The following is a 22,325-nucleotide window of genomic DNA, read 5'->3' on the forward strand; positions in this document are numbered from 1 at the left end:
CTATGGTTATTTCTCTGTCGTACTTTGTACGGAGTACCTCACTGGTTGGAAAGGCATTCAAATTCCCAAACTGCTTCCTACAACCTGTATCGAATTTTTTGCCGAACAAGTTGTGCCGTGCAATTGGAATTCCAACTTGAGTACTACTACTAGTAGGAGTACCAGGGGACAGTTATTTTAGGCTTCTAGATTAGTAATCCCATAACTACTACCTCCGTCCTGGTTTATTGGTCTCCATTGTAATGTGTGTCAAATTTTGATCATAAATTTAACTAATGAAATGTTAGTGCATGTCACATGCACTACTCCATCCGTCTAGGTGAGTAAGTCATCTTAGATTGTGCACCGTGACCAAGGAGGAGGAGAAAACGAGAAACATTAATGTTTATTTGCTAATTAAGAGTATTGCATGCAATGAACTAACCACTGCATTTCGTGTTTGATATCTCAAGTCATTAAAAGCATGCACACTCTTTATCTCTTATTGGTTGATATGTCAAGAAACAAGAAACGAGGTAAAAGTTAAAGCACCGCGCCTAAGTGTTTTGGGATTATTTGGTTTTCGTAAGATGACTTACACACCTAGACGGAGGGAGTAACATTTTATCATTAAATCTTTGTCACAAATTTAGCACAAATTACAATGGTGAGGAATAAACCAGGACGGAGTAGTAGTTTAGAAGCCCAAATAAATGAGTGAGGCGCCTTATTGTTACTCTCCACTGTGACTAGTCTTGTGGGAAAAGCTGGGGAAGCCGCCAAAAGAACTGGCCCTAGGAGTAGTATCTAGGGATCGAGTGTGCGAGATGAACCGGAGAAAGTAAATGCAGAGAGATGAAATCCAAAAAAGATGGAGGGATGTGATGGTTGCTTGTCCGGTTATTTTACCAGGCCACTTATTACCGGGAGTGGTTGGGTTTTATCATATGACGGCTTTACTGCCGCGCCACGAGCGGGGTGAGAGGTGAGACTCCCGTGCAGCGCCGCCCTCTACACTTGTACTACATCGGTCGTGGTTTATTAGTCCCCCATTGAATTTGACTGAAGATTTAACTCACAAAATTTTAGTGCATGTCAACAAAAACTATATCGTTGGATTCGTATTTGAACATAGTTTTGAATGATATAATTTTAGGTGACATGCATCAGTATTTATCGTACTATATATAATGTTAGTTCAATTTTTGGTCATACTAATCTATAGTAGTAAGGTGCCCGTGTGTTGCACCGAAGAGTGAAATGCATTGATCAGGGAGTTGTTTATTTTAACAAAGGATGCGGGGGTCATATCATGTGTAACGGGTATCGATAGGTTTCTTCGGATATTATCTCATCTCTAGAGGTCACAAACATCCGGGTGAAATAGATAAAAAGGTATCTTTTGCAAACAGAAGCGTTCAACAGTTCAACCTGCATCCAAAACTTGTGAAGAAATAACACTTATTGTGCTTTGCAAGAAATGATCTTTAAGAATTAGTTTTTGAGTATCGATTGTTATACATGTTGGCTACAGATGACATGGCACTTTCTTATAGTCAACAGTTGGCTATACTATTAAGTAATATTAACCATGCCCTTATACACCTAGACGGAGGGATTAAATCAGGATGACTTGCAAGGGGGTAGAGGAGATGTATGAAATGGTTCATCACAAGTCTTTCACCAGTATTGTAGTAAAAATTCATACATGGAAGATTCTAGACTAAACCATAAACGGATACACTTTTATTCATGCGCGATACTCCAATAGAGCAAGATCCTGCATGGAAGTCTCCACATGCTTAGACAGCGGATTACATTGAGTGAAGACTATGGTCAACATTTAACTTGATAATGCGGATGTCCAGGTGAACCTCCTTGGAGTTCCCGTGCACCGCGTCGGCGGGTAAAGGATGGCATGGGTTTTCCAAGTCCACATTGGCGGGATAGTCCCAGCTCCCTAGAGTCCAAGTCCGTTCGATGAGGCTAGTGTCGCCGCCCACATGACCCGGAGGGGTAGTAACACTGACCACGCACACGTACATCGGCCTCGTGTCAGTGTCAGCATCAGCGGCGTCGCCCCTGACGCACATTACAGAGACGGGGCGGCGGCCTGCGCGGGCCTCGCAGGTGCCCACGGTCAAGAGAAAGACGTTGCCGTCCTCCCCCGGGACTAGCAAGCGGCAGTGATCCTCTAGCGACTCCGGCATGGTGAACCCGTAGCACGTCTCGCACTTGATGTTCTCCGCCAAGGGCCAGCAGTGACCGCTTCACGCATCCGTGAGGTGATGCACCATGTCCGCCGGCGAGCCACAAAACAGGGCTCCTTGGAGGCATCGACCAGCGAAGGAATTGCTCGATCGGTTTTAGTTAACAGCCATCGATCGATCGCTCGGGTTCAGTAACGCGTAGCCTGCACTGCAATCGCTCGGGTTCAGTTAGAGCCCAACACCTCGCTCGGGTTCAGTTAGAGCCAATGCCTCGCACACACACGCGTACATGTACGAGAGAAACGCGCATCGCTCGGCCCCCGACCTCCCACCGTAACCGGGAACTCCCCAAAATTTTCCTCCCCCTCGCTTCTACCACGGGTTTTTCCGTCATGGACGGCCCAAAGAATGTCATGCAGCTGCGTCTCCTGCCCGCCCAGGACGAAAAGCCCATTTTCTGTCATGATTTTTTGTCATAGAAGTAGGAGCCCACCACATCTATGATGATACCGGGTTTTGTTACAATTATCGTCATAGAAGTGTCATATGTATGACAGAAAAAAATTGTTCGGCCCAAAATGTCACGGATGTGTCTTTTTTTGTAGTGTTGGCCGCCTCGATGCCCATCTTGTAAAGCTGCAGGAACTCCGCAGGGTCGGCAGTGTCATCGTAGCGAGGAGGCAGATCTGGCTTGAACTTGCCTGGCCAGGCGACACTTCGTAGCTCAGTTGTGAAGGCGCGGCAGCCAGCGGTGGCCACCGGAGCCCTTTGCAGACGCGGGGCTTGCTCTTGGAGATTCCCGCGCGCCGCCGCCAGGGCAGCGCGGGGTCTCGATGTGCTGGCGTAGGGATGCGGTCCTCACGTGCTGGAGCAGGGAGCACGCGAGCGCCTTCTTCGGGCCGAGGGATTTCTTGGCAGCTCCTTTCTTATCGCGCAGGCACTAGACGCGGTGGGTCTCGTCCAGGGGCCACGCGCCTTGGAGCCAGGGCACCTTCTTGCGGAGGAGGTGGCGGAGGCGCCTCCTGAGCTACATCACACATGCAGGACGGAGGGCGAGGCAGCGAGAGGGACGGCGCTGGAGAGCCCCCTGCGGCGCTGACAATCTCGGTGATGCGAGCGAGCCACTCCTTGTATAGGTCATCGACGGGGAGGTAGTGCAGGAGCTCACATGCTTGGAGCAACACGGCCTGCGCGTCTATGGGAGCGCGACGAGCGTGAGACAATGAACTAGCTGGAGTTAGCAACTGAGTGGCGGTGCGGCCTTCCCGCCACACCAAGGGATGCAGCAACAACGCTTGCTGCTTGTTCCCCGCTGGGCCGGTGGCGGCGTTGGCAGCACACGATGGAGAACGATGAGGAGGCCCACCGACGGGAGCCGTCTGGGCGACGCGGGCGGCGAGAGCAGCCCGACACTCGGCGCGAGCTCGGGGAGCGTCCGCCATGGATGCGACGAAACGATGGGACGCGGAACCGCGGAAAGAGGATTTCGGCGCACCCCTACCTATCATGCCAAATGTCGGATATCGGGTTCCGGCAAAACCCTTAAGGTTTGAACTCTGGGGTGCATACGAAGATCTTCTCCCTACCAATCCATGCCCCAATGTCTCGCCGTGAATCTAAGCTACACGATGAACAATACGAGGGACACAAGGTTTATACTAGTTCGGGCCACCGTTGTGGTGTAATACCCTACTCTAGTGTGTGGTGGTGGATTGCCTCTCGGGCAGATGATCAATAGTATAGAGGAAGAACTGCCTCGCGAGGGGTGTTCTTGAGCTGGTGCGGTGTTCTACTAGGAAAGGATTCGATCAGCTTTGGATCCGATCTCCTCTCGATCCTCTCTCCTCTCTACTTGGGAAGGATTCGATCAGCTTTGGATCCGATCTCCTCTCGATCCTCTCTCCTCTCTAGGGAAGGGAGCCAACAACAACCATTTTGATGGGGGACAGCTAGTACAACTTATCCTGACTAAAGTTGGTCTTCGACTGCCAAAGGTACTGGCGATGACGCCGTCTTGGGCTCCACGGTGACCTCTGTCCTGTTGTCCTGCTAGTCTTGGTCTCGTTGCACCGATATGGTAACCTTTGCTTGATGCCTCGGTACTCCGCGCCTGCGCTTGCTCCCTTTGCACCAAATAGGAAACGAGGACACTGCACCGGATGGCGCCCGCCTGGTCTCGATCGTCATGGCTTGCGTCACGAGCACCTCGCGAGGTACTCCTTGCCTTGATCTCTCCGCCTCCTCGCGAGCCCGCCTGATGAGGCCACCCCTGAGGAAGCCTTGTGTTGTCCTCCCCGCGAGGCTCGGCCCCTCGCGAGGGTCTTGAGCTTGGGTGGATGAAGATGGGCCGTACTGGGCCGCTGCTTGAGCCACGCCGCAGGCCACAAGCAGGCAAGTCTAGGGACCCCCGTTCCCAGAACACCGACATAATCTGTCTGACTGAGTTTCACTATTCGCTCTCACCGAGTTTGGGAATTTGTGTACCGGTTAGATTTTGTGAGGAGGCTATATATACCCCTCCACCCATTGTCCATTCGTGGAGAGAGCCATCGGAACGTGCCTACACTTCCACTACTCATTTTCTAAGAGAGAACCACCTACTCATATGTTGTGACCAAGACATTCCAATCCAACCACAAGAATCTTGATCTCCAGCCTTCCCCAAGTTGCTTTCCACTCAAATCATCTTTCCACCATAGCCAAATCTGTGAGAGAGAGTTGAGTGTTGGGGAGACTATCATTTGAAGCACAAGAGCAAGATGTTCATCATCGACACACCATCTATTACCTTTTGGAGAGTGGTGTCTCCTACATTGGTTAGGTGTCACTTGGGAGCCTCCGTCAAGATTGTGGAGTTGAACCAAGGAGTTTGTAAGGGCAAGGAGATCGCCTACTTCATGAAGATCTACCCAAGTGAGGCAAGTCCTTCGTGGGCGATGGCCATGGTGGGATAGACAAGGTTTCTTCTTTGTGGACCCTTCGTGGGTGGAGCCCTCTGTAGACTTGTGCAGCCGTTACTGATACGTCTCCAACGTATCTATAATTTATGAAGCATTCATGCTATTTTATTATCTGTTTTGAATGATTACGAGCTTTATTACACACTTTTATATTACTTTGGGACTAACCTATTAACCGGAGGCCCAGCCCATATTGTTGTTTTATTGCATGTTTCAGTATTTCAAAGAAAAGGAATATCAAACAGAGTCCAAACGGAATGAAACCTTCGGCAGCGTGATTTTTGGAACAAACGTGACTCGGGAAACTTGGAGTGCAAGCCAGGGGAGCATCAAGGAAGCCACGAGATAGGGGGTGCGCCCACCCCCCAGGGCACGCCCTACCCTCTCGTGGGCCCCTCGAGGCTCCCCCCACCGACTTATTTCGCCTATATAAGCCTACGTACCCTAAAAACATCGATAATGAAGATAGATCGAGAGTTCTGCCGCCGCAAGCCTCTATAGCCACCAAAAACCTCACGGGAGCCCGTTCCAGCGCCCTTCCGGAGGGGGAACCCATCACCGGTGGCCATATTCGTCATCCCGGCGCTATCCATGACGAGGAGGGAGTAGTTCACCCTCGGGGCTAAGGGTATGTACTAGTAGCTATGTGTTTGATCACTCTCTCTCTCGTGTTCTCTCTATGGCACGATCTTGATGTATCGCGAGCTTTGCTATTATAGTTGGATCTTATGATGTTTCTCCCCCCTCTACTCTCTTGTGATGAATTGAGTTTCCCTCTTGAAGTTATCTTATCAGATTGAGTCTTTAATGATTTGAGAACACTTGATGTATGCATTGCCGTGCTTATCTATGGTGACAATGGGATATCACGTGCCACTTGATGTATGTTTTGGTAATCAACTTGCGGGTTCCGCCCATGAACCTATGCATAGGGGTTGGCACGCGTTTTCGTCTTGACTCTCCGGTAGAAACTTTGGGGCACTCTTTGAAGTACTTTGTGTTGGTTGGATGAATCTGAGATTGTGTTATGCATATCGTATAATCATGCCCACGAATACTTGAGGTGACAATGGAGTATCTAGGTGACATTAGGGTTTTGGTTGATTTGTGTCTTAAGGTGTTATTCTAGTATGAACTCTTGAATAGATTGATACGAAAGAATAACTTTGAGGTGGTTTCGTACCCTACCGTAATCTCTTCGTTTGTTCTCTACTATTAGTGGCTTTGGAGTGACTCTTTGTTGCATGTTGAGGGATTGTTAAATGATCTATCTATGTTATTATTGTTGAGAGAACTTCCACTAGTGAAAGTATGAACCCTAGGCCTTGTTTCCTATCATTGCAATACCGTTTACTCTCACTTTTATCATTAGTTACCTTGCTGTTTTTATATTTTCAGATTACAAAAACCTATATCTACCATCCATATTGCACTTGTATCACCATCTCTTCACCAAACTAGTGCACCTATACAACTTACCATTGTATTGGGTGTGTTGGGGACACAATAGACTCTTTGTTATTTGGTTGCAGGGTTGTTGGAGAGAGACCATCTTCATAATATGCCTTCCACAGATTGATAAACCTTAGGTCATCCACTTGAGGGAAATTTGCTACTATCCTACAAACCTGTGCACTTGCAGGCCCAACAACGTCTACAAGAAGAAGGTTGTGTAGTAGACATCAAGCTCTTTTCTGGCGTCGTTTCCAGGGAGGCTAGGTAAGCAGCACTCACACCCCGTCAACTAAGCTCTTTTCTGGCGCCGTTGCCGGGGAGGTGAGTTCTTGAAGGTATATCTTTAGATCTTGCAATCGAATCTTTTTGTTTCTTGTTTTATCACTAGTTTAGTTTATAAAAGAAAACTACAAAAAAATGGAGTTAAGTTTGTCTCATACGCTTCATCTTTTTAATATCTTTCATGAGTATGATGGAAAGGAAAAGTGTGCTCAAGTGCTAGAAGAAGAATGCATTAAAATGGTTGGTACAAAATCTTTGAATGATGAGCATGATTGTAATGTTGTTAGTACGAATTCCTTGAATATCCATGATGCTAATGATATGCAAAGCCACAAGCTTGGGGAAGCTATGTGTGATGAAGATGATATGTTTAGTCCCCCAAGTTTTGATGAAAATATTTATTATGATGAAAGCATGCCTCCTATTTATGATGATTATATTGATGAAAGTGGATTTGGAGAGGTCATGACTTTATTTAGTGATGAACCCACTATTTCAGAAGAGGTTCCAATTGATTATGAGAACAAAGTTGCTATCTATGATGATTATTGTGATGACTTGTATGCTATTAATAATAATGATAACCATGAAATTTGTCATCATGATTTTAGTTTTCGATTGGATTATGACTCACATGATAATTATTTTGGTGAATTTGCTCCCACTACTATTCATGATAAGAATTTTTCCTATGTGGAGAGTAATAAAAATTCTACACTTGTAGATCATGAAAGAATGCTTTAGGTGTTGTTTATATTGTTGAACTCATTCATGATGCTACTGAAAATTATTATGAGGGAGGAACATATGCTTGTAGGAATTGCAATAATGCCAGGCTTCCTCTCTATGTGCTTCAAGTTTTGAACTTATGCTTGTTTTGTCTTCCTATGCTAGTTGATTATTGTTCCCATAGTTGTTTTCTCACAAAATACCTCTGCATAGGAAATGGGCTAGGCTTGTTCTAGTCATATGCTTCATGATGCTCCCGTTATGTTTCAATTCTTATCTTTTATGTGAGCATCATTTTCATCATCATGCCTAGCTAGAAAGGCATTAAAGAAAAGCGCTTGTTGGGAGACAACCCAATATTTATCTTTACTGTTTTTGTGTGTCCACGTGATTATGCTACTGTACTAATCATGTTTTATAGCTTTTGTTTCAATAAAGTTGCAAGTAAGACCCTTAGGATAGCTTGCAGTGATAGTTGTGTTGATCCTGCTGAGAATCAGAAACTTTTGCATCCAGTAAATTAGTTTTGTTAATTAACAGAAACGTGATATTGATTTGATTCTTTTTTCTCTGGATTGGTACACGAATTTCTTAGGACTTCCTAAATTGGTAGTATTTTTAGTATACGTGTGATACAAATTACTACAGATTGTTCTATTTTTGACAGATTCTGTTTTCTATGTGTTGTTTGCTTATTTTGATGAATCTATGAGTAGTATTGGAGGGTATGAACCATAGAGAAGTTGGAATACAGTAGGTTTAACACAAATATGAATTTAGAATGAGTTCATTACAGTACCTAAATGGTGGTTTCATTTTCTTATACTAACGGAGCTTACGAGTTTTCTGTTGAGTTTTGTGTTGTGAAGTTTTCAAGTTTTGGGTAAAGATTCGATGGACTACGGTATAAGGAGTGGCCAGAGCCTAAGCTTGGGGATGCACAATTCACCCCAAGGTAATATTCAAGGACAACCAAGAGCCTAAGCTTGGGGATGCCCTGGAAGGCATCCCCTCTTTCGTCTTCGTTCATCGGTAACTTTACTTGGAGCTATATTTTTATTCACCACATGATATGTGTTTTGCTTGGAGCATCATTTTATTTTGTTAGTATTTGCTTGATGTTATTTATAATAATGTTTTTAACCTTTAGTTTCAATAAAAATGTCAAGGATATCCTTTACCATGCTTATTTTGCTAGTATACATGTTGCTGTTTGAAAACAAAAAGTTTACCGCTGTTGCAAAAATTCCCTAGAAAGGTAAGAAAATGATATAATGTTTAAACTTTTTGCATATTGAGCTCTGATAAATCTTCTACAACGTAGTGTTTTTCTCATAATTTTTGGAGTTAGGGAAGTATTGATACTCTTGCATTCTTTACAGACTGTACTGTTTTGGCAGATTGCTGTTATGTTTGCATTGTTTGCATATGTTTGCTTGTTTAATGATTCTATTTGAGGATAGGAGTATTAAATATACAAAGGCATTTAGTTTTCAATGTGGAATAATAATTTTAGTGATTTCTTACAGTAGAAAATGATAAGGTTTTGCATTGGTTATACTAACCTATCTCACGAGTTCTTGTTGAGTTTGTTGTGGATGAAGCTTTTGAGAAATAGAGAAACCCTGACATGAGAGGAATTAAGGAGACACAAAAGTTCAAGCTTGGGGATGCCCAAGGCACCCCAAGATAATATTTCAAGAAGTCTCAAGCATCTAAGCTTGGGGATGCCCCGGCAGGCATCCGACCTTTCTTCTTCAACAACTATCGGTTAGTATCGGTTGAACCTAAATTTTTGCTTCTTCACATGAGTTGTGCTATCCTTTCAATGTCATTTTATTTTGTTTTGCTTGCTGCTTGATTACAATACCAAGATCTGAAATTCTTTAATGAGAGAGAGTCTTCACATAGTTACATAATTATTTAGCTAATCATTGATCTTCACTTATATTTTGTTGGAGTAGTTTGTCATTTACTCGTGTGCTTCACTTATATCCTATGAGTAAATTGTTGAATGAGTTGATTGTCATAAATCTGAAATTATATATGTCTCATTTGCTTATCCCATTGGAGTAATGACTTCACATCTAACAAGTAGAGGTTGTAAATTCATTGAAGGTTAGCAAGCATTGTATTGGTCATTTGAACAATTCATGAAAGAATATTGAAGGAAGAGAGATTTCTTATATAAATACACTATCCTAGACATCTTTTATAATTGGGAGCACTCATTAAGTATGACATGCTAAAGAGTTGATGTTGGACAAGGAAGACAACGTAATGGGTTATGTTTTCGCACATCTCAGTTAAAGTATATTGTCATGGATCATTCATACATGTTGAGCTTGCCTTTCCCCCTCATGCTAGCCAAAATTCCTCGCACCAAGTAGAGATACTACTTGTGCTTCCAAATATCCTTAAACCCAGTTTTGCCATGAGAGTCCACCATACCTACCTATGGATTGAGTAAGATCCTTCAAGTAAGTTGTCATCGGTGCAAGCAATAAAAATTTCTATCTAAAGATGTATGATCTTTTGGTGTGAAAAAAATAGCTTTCTATGATCTTGTTACGGAAGCAATAAAAGGGACGGACTGCATAATAAAGGTCCATATACAAGTGGCAATATAAAGTGATGTTCATTCGCATTGAGATTTTGTGCATCCAACCCTAAAAGCGCATGACAACCTCTGCTTCCCTCAGCGAAGGGCCTATCTTTTACTTTATGTCTTTTACTTTATGCAAGAGTCAAGGTGATCTTCACATTTCCCCTTTTCATTTTATCCTTTGGCAAGCACCTCGTGTTGGAAAGATCCTGATATATATATCCAATTGGATGTAAGTTAGCATGAACTATTATTGTTGACATCACCCAAAGGTGAATACATTGGGAGGCAACACTATAAGCCCCTATCTTTCTCAGTGTCCGATTGAAACTCCATAACCATTAGTATTGCGTGACTGTTAGCAATTGTAGAAGACTATTTGATAGTTGAGTATGTGGAGTTTGCTATTCCTAAAAATAAGATGAATTGCAATTGTTTGATGATTGAGAATGAAGTTTGCTAGTTTTCAAGAAAGTTTATGGTCTATGCTTTGACATGTGAATTGCCTATAACTTTATCGTGAGAAGTTTCATGAGATGAACTACTGTTATGACATATTATCATGCTAGAAAAGATGATTGAAATTATCATTGATCAAATTTGTGCACCTTCTAGCATTCACGCTTCATAAATTCTTTCTTTTATCATTTACCTACTCGACGACGAGCAGGAATTAAGCTTGGGGATGCTGATACGTCTCCAACGTATCTATAATTTATGAAGCATTTATGCTATTTTATTACCTGTTTAGAATGATTACAGGCTTTATTACACACTTTTATATTACTTTTGGGACTAACCTATTAACCGGAGGCCCAGCCCATATTGCTGTTTTATTGCCTGTTTCAGTATTTTGAAGAAAAGGAATATCAAACGGAGTCCAAACAGAATGAAACCTTCGGCAGCGTGATTTTTGGAACGAACGTGACTCAGGAAACATGGAGTGCAAGACAGGGGAGCATCGAGGAAGCCACGAGATAGGGGGCGCGCCCTACCCTCTCGTGGGCCCCTCGAGGCTCCCCCCACTGACTTCTTTCGCCTATATATGCATACGTACCCTAAAAACATCGATAACGAAGGTAGATCGGGAGTTCCGCCGCCGCAAGCCTCTGTAGCCACCAAAAACCTCTCGGGAGCCCGTTTCGGCGCCCTGCCGGAGGGGGAACCCATCACCGGTGGCCATCTTCATCATCCCGGCGCTATCCATGATGAGGAGGGAGTAGTTCACCCTCGGGACTGAGGGTATGTACCAGTAGCTATGTGTTTGATCTCTCTCTCTCTCTCGTGTTCTCTCTATGGCATGATCTTGATGTATCGCGAGCTTTGCTATTATAGTTAGATCTTATGATGTTTCTCCCCCCTCTACTATCTTGTGATGAATTGAGTTTCCCTCTTGAAGTTATCTTATCGGATTGTGTCTTTAATGATTTGAGAACACTTGATGTATGTCTTTCCGTGCTTATCTGTGGTGACAATGGGATATCACGTGCCACTTGATGTATGTTTTGGTGATCAACTTGCGGGTTCCGCCCATGAACCTATGCATAGGGGTTGGCGCACGTTTTCGTCTTGACTCTCCGGTAGAAACTTTGGGGCGCTCTTTGAAGTACTTTGTCTTGGTTGGATGAATCTGAGATTGTGTGATGCATATCGTATAATTATGCCCACGGATACTTGAGGTGACAATGGAGTATCTAGGTGACATTAGGGTTTTGGTTGATTTGTGTCTTAAGGTGTTATTCTAGTACGAACTCTTGAATAGATTGATCCGAAAGAATTACTTTGAGGTGGTTTCGTACCCTACCATAATCTCTTCATTTGTTCTCTGCTATTAGTGGCTTTGGAGTGACTCTTTGTTGCATGTTGAGGGATTGTTATATGATCAATCTATGTTATTATTGTTGAGAGAACTTCCACTAGTGAAAGTATGAACCCTAGGCCTTGTTTCCTATCATTGCAATACCGTTTACGCTCACTTTTATCATTAGTTACCTTGCTGTTTTTATATTTTCAGATTACAAAAACCTATATCTACCATCCATATTGCACTTGTATCACTATCTCTTCACCGAACTAGTGCACCTATACAATTTACCATTGTATTGGGTGTGTTGGGGACACAAGAGACTCTTTGTTATTTGGTTGCAGGGTTGTTTGAGAGAGACCATCTTCATCCTACGCCTCCCACGGATTGATAAACCTTAGGTCATCCACTTGAGGGAAATTTGCTACTGTCCTACAAACCTGTGCACTTGCAGGCCCAACAACGTCTACAAGAAGAAGGTTGTGTAGTAGACATCAGTTACCCTTTGTGGGTTGAAGTCTCCATCAACGTGGATGTATGATAGCACCACCTATCGGAACCACGCCAAAAATCTCCGTGTCTACATTGCGTTTGCTCCCTCCAAACTCCTCCCCTTTACCTTCATATGCAATGATTTACATTCCGCTGCTATACTCTTAGAATTGCATGTGTAGGTTGATTGCTTGACTAGTGCTAAGTTGCTAAAACCTGCCAAGACTTAAAATTGGGAAAGGTTAGATTTTTATTTGGTCAAGTAGTCTAATCACACCCCCTCTAGACATACTTTCAATCCTACATGGTGCGACCGTGACAGCCGTGCACAAGTGTACCTCCTATTCATTTTGAAAACTTTAGGCAATCTTGGAAAAAATGTGTGGCGAAGTATGGCAATGCAAGCCCTAGATCCAAATAGGATACAAGTACGTACGTAGGAGTACTACTTGTGTTAGAAAAGAAAGGCAGGGTTTTCCTTCGCGGGATTGATCGATACAAATCCTCGTTCGACGTGTCAATTAATGTGTATTTTTTCTCCTACGCCCAAAGGGCTAACCATCTCACTCCACATCGCTTGATTAATGCAGCACCATGCAAACCAACCTTCTCACTTCTGCATGCATGCAAGGGTATATTAATGTCCTTGGTTGCTAGTACGAGGCAAATCCCACTAATATTGCCTCGATTGGTGTTAGTGGCCTTCTGCAAATTGCAATTTTGATATACTGGCCTTGTGTACAAAAAAATGGAGGTAGTAACTATTTGACTTCCTTCCCCTTTTTTTTGCGAAATGACTTCCTTCCCCATTGCGATGACGTCGACGATATGTCAAACATTGTGGTTTGGCAAAGTGCATTCGATGAAGAACACCATTGAGGGAGACCATGTTAAGTCGTTCGCAAGTGCTGCCTACAAGCCGAGACAACTGCCTTATTGGCATCGAGGAAGTCCTTGAACCAAAGAACGCGTAAATGTACTAGTACTACACAATAGAGTCGTCCGTCCAACTTAGTGTGGTAAGGTGGTTTCTCAAAGAAGACGACAGAGAAGCGGAGTCAGCGAAGAGTGAAATGATGGTTGCTTCGTCCGTGCTTTATGATTTGACGCCTCACTGCTTTGTGATTTGTGATAGAAGGGACAAGGGAGTAGACTCTGTGCTCTATACTGTACATGTGTCCAAGCACGGGAGAAAGAGGAGAGAGGTTGCATTTTTTCATTCCTTCAATCAATCAATAGGGAGCTTCGGTTCCATCTTTTTGGCTTTGGCAGTACCGTCCACAATGGTTCCCATCGATGCGAAAAGCTATTTTCACATTTGGCTACACACATTGTGGATGCCTGATACGTCTCCAACGTAACTATAATTTTTGACTGTTCCATGCTAGTATATTACCCGTTTTGGATGTTTATGGGCTTTACTTTACACTTTTATATTATCTTTGGGACTAACCTACTAACCGGAGGCCCAACCCGAATTGCTATTTTTTTTTGCCTATTTCAGTGTTTCGAAGAAAAGGAGTATCGAACGGAGTCCAAATGGAATGAAACATTCAGGCGCGATCTTTCTGGCAGAAACGCAATCCAGGAGACTTGGAGTGTGTCAGTGTTCTGGGAACGGAGGTCCCCGGACTTGCCTGCCTGCGGCCCGCGGCGTGGCTCTACCTGTGGCCCAGTACGACCCGTCTTTGTCAACCAATGCTCAAGACCCTCGCGAGGGTCCAAGCCTCACGAGGCGGACGACACAAGGCCTCCTCCGGAGCGGCCTCACCAGGCAGGCTCGTGAGGGGGCGGAGAGATCAAGGCAAGGGGTACCTCGCGAGGTTCCCTTGATGCAAGCCATGATGACAAAGGCCAGGCGGGCGCCGGTCCGTGCAGTGTCCTCGTTTCCCCTTTGGTGCTAAGGGGGCAAGCGCAAGCGCGGAGTATCGAGGCATCAAGAAAAGGTTTTCATGTCAGTGCTACAAGACCAGGACCAGCAGGATGGTGGTCATCGTGGAGCCCAAGACATCGTCACCACCAGCGCCTTTGACATGCGAAGACCACCTTTAGTCAGGATAGCTTGTACTAGCTGTCCCCTTTCAAATTGGTCATTGTTGGATCCCTTCCCGCTCAATATTTGGGAAGAGGACCAGGGCCTCTATAAATAGGGCTAGCCACCACAGTAGAAAGGGACCGAAACCAGAACAAGTAGAACACCACACCAGCTCAAGAACACCTCTCCTCAGGAGGCTGTTCTTCCCTTGTACTGTTCATCATCAGCCCAAGAGGCAATCCACCACCACCACACAGGAGTAGGGTATTACACCACAACGGTGGCCCAAACCTGTATAAATCTTGTGTTTCTTGTGTTGTGAGTTCATCGAGCTAAGCTTAGGGATCGCGGCGAGGCTAATAGTGAGATTCGGTAAGGGGAAATCTTCGTGCGCACCCTAGTGTTCGAACCTCAAGGGTTTTGCCGGAACCCGAAATCCGACATTTGGCATGCCAGGCAGGGGTGCGCCGAAGTCTTTCTTCCTCTAATTCGCGTCCCATCACTTCATCGCATCCATGCCCGACGCCCGCCGAGCCCGCACCGAGCGCCGGGCCACTTTCGCCACTCGCGTCACCCAGACGGCTCCTATCGGCGGGCCTCCCCGTTGCTCTCTGTCACCTGCTGCCAACGCCGCCACTGGCCCAGTGGGGAACGACATCAAGCATCCTCATTGCACCCCTCGGTGCGGCGGGACGACCGCACCGCCACTCCATCGCTGACCCCATCCGGTTCGTCGTCCCACTCTCGTCGCGCCCCCACGGACGCGCAGGCCGTGCTGTTTATGGAACGTGAGCTCCTGCATTACGCCCCGTCGACGACCTCTACGAGGAGTGGCTCGCTCGCATCACCGAGCTCGTCAGCGCCACAGGGGGCTCTCCCGCGCTGTCCCTCTCGCTGCCTCGCCCTCCGCCAGGTATGGGCGACGTGGCTCATGGAGCACCTCCACCACCTCTGCCCCAAGGCGGCGCCCTGGAGCCAAGGCGCGCGGTCCTTGGACGTGACCCACCACGTCCGGCGCCCGCGCGAGAATGAGGAAGCTGTCAAGAAATCCCTCGGCCTTAAGAAGGCGCACCCGTGCTCCCTGCACCGGCGAGACAAGACCGCATGCTGCCTGTGGCGGCGGTGCATGGGTACCGTCAAGAGAAAGCTCCACGTCAGCAAAGGGCCCCGGTGACCACAGCAGGTTGCCGCGCCTTCACCCCCGAGCTCCGTAGCGTTGCCTGGCCGGGCATGTTCAAGCTGGACCTGCCTCCTCGCTATGATGGCACCCCCGACCCCGTGGAGTTCTTGCAGCTCTCTGAGCATCGAGGCGGCCAACGGCGATGAGAAAGACATGGCAACTTGGTTTCCCATGGCGCTCAAGGATGGCACCCGCTCGTGGCTCCTGAACCTGCCTCCCGCTCGATCTCCTCCTGGGACAAGATGCGCAGCCGCTTCATCACCAACTTCTAGGACACTCACGACCGCCCCCCAGCCGCGGGTGACCTGCACCGCATCAAGCAGCAGCCCGAGGAGACCCTGCAGAAATACATCCAACACTTCAACATCGTCTGCCTCAAGATTACCAAGGTGACGGATGAGGCCATCATTTCAGCGTTCTCTGATGGCGTCCGTGACGTCAAGGTGAAGGAGGAGGTCGCCATCCATGAGGAGTTGTGCACATCCCTGGAGCTGTTCAACCTAGTGACCAAGTGCACAAGTGCTGAGGAGGGACGCCTCTCCCTCCTCGAGCTCCTAGTTGCCGACCTGAAAGAAAAGAAGACCAGGGCCAAGGACGTGAAGCGCAAGGGAGTAGCCGTGCTCGCGGCGGAACTAGACACGAAGCGCAGCAGAGACCAGCCGGAGTCGTCCAAGGGCAGCCGACCGTTCTGTGCCTACCACAACCTCCACACCCACAACACCAACGATTGCCAGGATCTCAGGGCTATTCGGGAAGGACGCTTCGGTCGACGCCCCGAGCGCAACGACTGGGGCTACGGCCGAGGAGGAGGACGTGGCGGGGGATAATGGGACGACTGTGGCCCTCACCAGGAGTGGCGTGACCGACCTCGTGAGGATCGCTGGCAGGACGAGCCTTGCGAGGGCGCCTAGAGGGACCAGCCTCGTGAGGGCGCCTGCAGGGATCGGCCCCACGAGGACCGCCCCTAGGGTAACGCATGCCTTCCTCCGCTGCCGCCGCCGCCAAGAAGGAATAACGACCATCATCTGGACGAGGGGGCTGGGGCTTCCAGGAGCCATGTACTATCACTTGCATCTTAGGTCTACCAGCCTCTCAGCGCATCTTCAAGCAGTTTGCTCGCGAGGTGAATGTAGTCCTCCACAGGCTCGAGGCCACACACCCGCTCAGGTGGTCCAAGTGCGCCATCACCTTCAGCTCGGCAGATCAACTCAAGTGCGCGGCTACTGCTGGCGTCCTCCTGATGCTCTGTTCACCAATCATCAACAACGTGCAAGTCACCAAGACCCTGATCGATGGTGGCGCAGGGCTTAACATCCTGTCCATTGAGATGTTCGACAACCTTCAAGTACCATACGATCAGCTCCAGCCTACCAAGCCTTTCTCAGGAGTGACTGACGGTTCCACCACCACGATAGGGCAGGTCCGCCTCCCTGTCACCTTCGGACAGGGGGACAACTACCGCACCGAGCTCATCAACTTTGATGTTGCCCACATCCACCTGCCATACAATGCCATCCTCGGGTATCCAGCCCTAGCCAAGTTAATGGCAGTGACCCACCACGGTTACAACGTCCTCAAGATGCCAGAAAGCGGCGGAATCATCACAGTCTCGTGCGAAGAGAGAGAGATGCGGTGTGCTCCCTCAAGCGTGCCTTCCAAGATACAGCAATCGAGGACTCGGACAGCAAGGGCGAGAACCCTCCTGAGGCCCTCCCCAAGAAGAAGAAGCAACTGCTCCGCACAAGGCCTCAAGAGGTCGGCATCTCGGGTGGTGCCACGTCAGGATCGGTGTCCGTGCCTGGGGCGCCTCCTTCCATCGCATAGAAGGCGTGCCCGGCACCCTCCTTGGGAAGGGCTCGGGGGATCTCTTCTGGAGGGCCTCAGACCTCGCCAACATCATGAGGGAGGCGCTCGGGCACCACTTGCAGGCGTGCTTTGCGGCATGTTTCCCTCAGGAAGGCACTGGGCGTGGAAAGCCCAATGTTTAGGAGTTCATCGCCAAGACCACTCAGGAGCTTCAGGAAGCGAGAGCCATGCGCGGCGACTGTCGATCGCCTGGCACGTCCCCCCATCCAGGCGAGGATGGTGGGCTGCGCCTCTGCATCGACATTCCAGGGCTCAACCTAGCCGCATCTAAGGAGCGCCCCTGGCCTTCGCGCGTGGGACGTTGCGAGGGTCCGCCGCACAGCTATGTTCGCATGCCTTTCGGACTGCCGAACGCGGCTGCCACCTACCAGCATCACCTGCGGAGCATACTGGCGTCTCAGGAGGCCAGGCACCACGCGGTCCTAGAAGAGATGGAGACGGTCCTCAAGGAACCACCTGGACCCCCAGAGCCTCCTGAGGCTCAAGGCCCCGATGGCTCGTGAGGGACGGCCCCTTCACCATGCATCTTCAGCTGCTCCAACACCCCCTCTACAATGGAACCAGGTGACATCTCACAAGTTCATTTCAGCTGGGAGCGCCCTCAGGGCTGCATCATTCCCAGGCCGCGTGGGTCCGTCCCTGCGACATGTATCCCTTTTTACTTCTTTAGCTTACCTTGATGGGGGCGACCCTCGGGCTGCATCGTCCCCAAGCCGCTTGTGTCTGACCCAGTGGCATGTATCCATTATGCATTTACCTAAGCTGATTGTCTTTCCTGCATAATCTACCTGTGATTATCACCTTCTCGATTGCCACCTACCACGGGTCCACCCCTCTCTCATGCAATTCGCTTGCGAGTTAAAAGGGGGGCTCCTGAGCATCACGACTCAGGAGCTCTTACTGGCTCTCCAGCCCTCACCCCTGGCCTTGACGACGGCATCGTGACCTGGCATACCAGTGGCGGCTGAGCTCGCTCGAGGGCCGGGACCTGAGGACGTAGAGCATTTACACCTAACCGACTCGCCAGAACACACATCTGTCAAAGACCCAGGACCAGGCGCAACCTGCCTTAAGGTAGGGCCTCGTGAGTCCCGCGCTGGCTCACGAGTGCCCAGATACACCTCGTCTAGCCCTGCCGCGCAAGCCACATGTCAGGGCGGGACTGTACACGCCCTGGGGGCTCTCCTCGGAGGGAGACCCCCTCCCACGCACCAGTGGAAGCACCATGCTCCCCGCTGGCATACGACACTGCCGAGGAGCAGCTATGCCCGTACACATACGGAAGTACTATCCTCCGTACTGGTGATAAACAACTGAGGGCGGCCCCATGGCCGTATCAACCTCAGGGAGCCCCAGAGCTCAGTGTCTGGCCTCATCGCAACACCTCCCCTCAGGAGCGTCGCGTGGGGGGGGGGCTGGGCACGGGGGTTGCGCCCGGGTCACGCCCGAGCGTACGCCACACAGCCAGGTCCTCCGGACCTGGTCGTCGCATGCCCCTCCCCTAGCGGAGCCAAGGTAAGAAGGTCGTTTGAACGTCAAGGGGGCCTCCTGAGCCTCGCGACTCAGGAGCCTAACTGGTCACGTAGCCCCTCACTCCTTTGTCCCATCCTGGTGATCCGGTCGGGGCCAACGGCAGTCGAGGTATGCGCGGGGCAGGGCTCTGGCGACGTAGAACGCCGGATCTACTCCCACATTCCCTCCCTATTTGCTGTTTGTGCTTCAAGGGGGACTCCTTAGCATCGTGACTCCGGAGCCTAATTGGTCACGTAGCCCCTCACTCCTTGGTCCCGTCCTGGCGATCCGGTCAGGGCCAACGACGATTGAGGTATGCGCGGGGCCGGGCCCTGCCGACGTAGAACATAAAGCAAATAGGAAGGAAACTGCAAAATCTCGAAGCAAATCTCGAAGCAAATATTAGAAACCATAATTGTCTTCACAATACCAGACGCAAGATTAAATGCCTCCACGAGGCATGGTGCACATTGCAGGAATTAAGCTGGAAAGAAGCCGTCACCCTTGGACATCGCCGTCGCCCGGCAGGGACTCCACTCCCGTGGTGGCATCGCCTTCGCCTGTGCCACAACCTGGGGCCGCAGGATCAGCAGCACTGCCTTCCACGGGCGCAGGATCGAAGGCGCAGAACTTCTTCAACAAGGCCTCCACATGGCCTTTCACTGCTTCAGCAGCAGCGGCGTAGCACTCGTCGTTCAAAGGCTCCCCAGCTCATCAAGATTGGCCTCAGGGTCACGGAGGTGGAGGTGGCTGAAGACGTGCGTCAGGGCAGCGGAGGAAAGGACGTGGGCCTCTTCCTCTGCCATGGGGCCAATGCCGCTCAAGACTTTCTTGAGCGCCTCGACTAAGTAAGGAAGCAGTCGGGCGGGGCCGTCCTTCTCGGTAGCCGGCGGCTTCTCCAGGCCCTTCTCATAGAGTGCCTTCAGCCCCACGCGAGACCTCACCTCGAGGAGTGCGAAGGCCGCGCGGTCCTCGGCCAGGACTTTGCCTTGGCGTCGAGCTTGGCCTTCTCCGCCCTCATCTTCTGCTCCAACTTTTCCAATCGGCCGCGCTCAGTGGGCTGCACCTCCGCCAACCGCGCTAGCTCGGCGTCGCGGCCCCTGACGGCGTCCTCCCGAGCCTTCATCCTCTCCTCCTCCGTCTGGTGGTCGTGAGCTTCTTCAGCTTGCTTGTCACGCAAATCCTTCAGCTCGGCCTCCAGTGCCTTGCAGCGGTCCTAGGCCGTCGTGGCATCCTTCAGCGCCACCTCGCGAGCAACTACGGCTTGGGTGGCGGCCTGCTTCTCCTTCGCAGAGGCTGCTGCGACCCACCTCAGCGCTGCTCGGATGGAGGCGTCAGAGTGAACCCAGCCAAAAACCAGCTCCAGACGCCCGGCTACCAGATGGAAGTCGGTGCCCTGGAGGTCTTCTCGCAGCTGGGCCATCTCGGAAAATGCATGCTCCAAGACATCGGAGGAGGCAGAAGGACCCGAAACCAGCGGCGCGGCAAAAGGAGGAGGCGGTAGCGTAGCCATGTCTTGGGAGACTGGGGGCTCGCGAGCCTCGGGTACATCAGCAGCAGCGTCGGGCATCAGCGCCTCCGGAACCAGCGGGGCCATGGGGGCTGGCTGCCCACCAGGTCGCTCCTCCAGGCCTCGCTAGGATGACCGAGCAGGGGAGGTGCGAACTGTTGGGGAACATAGTAATTTCAAAAAATTTCCTACGTACACGCAAGATCATGGTGATGGCATAGCAACGAGAGGGGAGAGTGTTGTCCACGTACCCTTGTAGACCGTAAGCGGAAGCGTTATGACAACGCGGTTGATGTAGTCGTACGTCTTCACGATCCGACCGATCCAAGTACCGAACATACGGCACCTCCGAGTTCAGCACACGTTCAGCTCGATGACGATCCCCGGGCTCCGATCCAGCAAAGCTTCGGGGATGAGTTCCGTCAGCACGACGGTGTGGTGACGACGATGATGCTCTACCGGCGCAGGGCTTCCCCTAAACTCCGCGATGATATGACCGAGGTGGAATATGGTGGAGGGGGGCACCGCACACGGCTAAGGAATGATCCGTAGATCAACTTTTGTGTCTATGGGGTGCCCCCCGCCCCCGTATACAAAGGAGCCAGGGGGGAGGAGGCGGCCGGCCAAGGAGGGCGCGCCAAAGGGGGAGTCCTACTCCCACCGGGAGTAGGACTCCCTTCTTTCATAGTTGGAATAGGATAAGGGGGGAAAGAGGAGGAAGAGGGGAAGGAAAGGGGGGGCGCCGCCCCCCTTCCCTTGTCCTATTCGGACTAGGAAGGGGAGGGGCGCGCGGCCCCCTCCTGCCTCCTTCCCTCTTCTCCCTCGAGGCCCATGTAGGCCCAATAACCCCACGGGGGGTTCCGGTAACCTCCCGGTACTCCGGTAAAATGCCGATTTCACCCGGAACGATTCCGATGTCCAAATATAGGCTTCCAATATATCGTTCTTTATGTCTCGACCATTTTGAGACTCCTCGTTATGTCCCTGATCACATCCGGGACTTCGAACAAACTTCGGTACATCAAAACTTATAAACTCATAATAAAACTGTCATCGTAACGTTAAGCGTGCGGACACTACGGGTTCGAGAACTATGTAGACATGACCTAGAACTATTCTCGGTCAATAACCAATAGCGGAACCTGGATGCCCATATTGGTTCCTACATATTCTATGAAGATCTTTATCGGTCAAACCGCATAACAACATACGTTGTTCCCTTTGTCATCGGTATGTTACTTGCCCGAGATTTGATCGTCGGTATCCAATACCTAGTTCAATCTCGTTACCGGCAAGTCTCTTTACTCGTTTCGTAATGCATCATCCCATAACCAACTCATTTGGTCACATTGCTTGCAAGGCTTATAATGATGTGCATTACCGAGAGGGCCCAGAGATACCTCTCCGACAATCGGAGTGACAAAACCTAATCTCGAAATACGCCAACTCAACATGTACCTTCGGAGACACCTGTAGTACTCCTTTATAATCACCCAGTTACGTTTTGACGTTTGGTAGTACCAAAGTGTTCCTCCGGTAAACGGGAGTTGCATAATTCTCATAGTTACAGGAACATGTATAAGTCATGAAGAAAGCAATAGCAATATACAAAACGATCAAGTGCTAGGCTAACGGAATGGGTCATGTCAATCACATCATTCTCCTAATGATATGATCCCATTAATCAAATGAAAACACATGTCTAT

Source organism: Triticum dicoccoides, chromosome 2B, assembly GCF_002162155.2.
Source record: "Triticum dicoccoides isolate Atlit2015 ecotype Zavitan chromosome 2B, WEW_v2.0, whole genome shotgun sequence".
NCBI lineage: Eukaryota > Viridiplantae > Streptophyta > Magnoliopsida > Poales > Poaceae > Triticum > Triticum dicoccoides.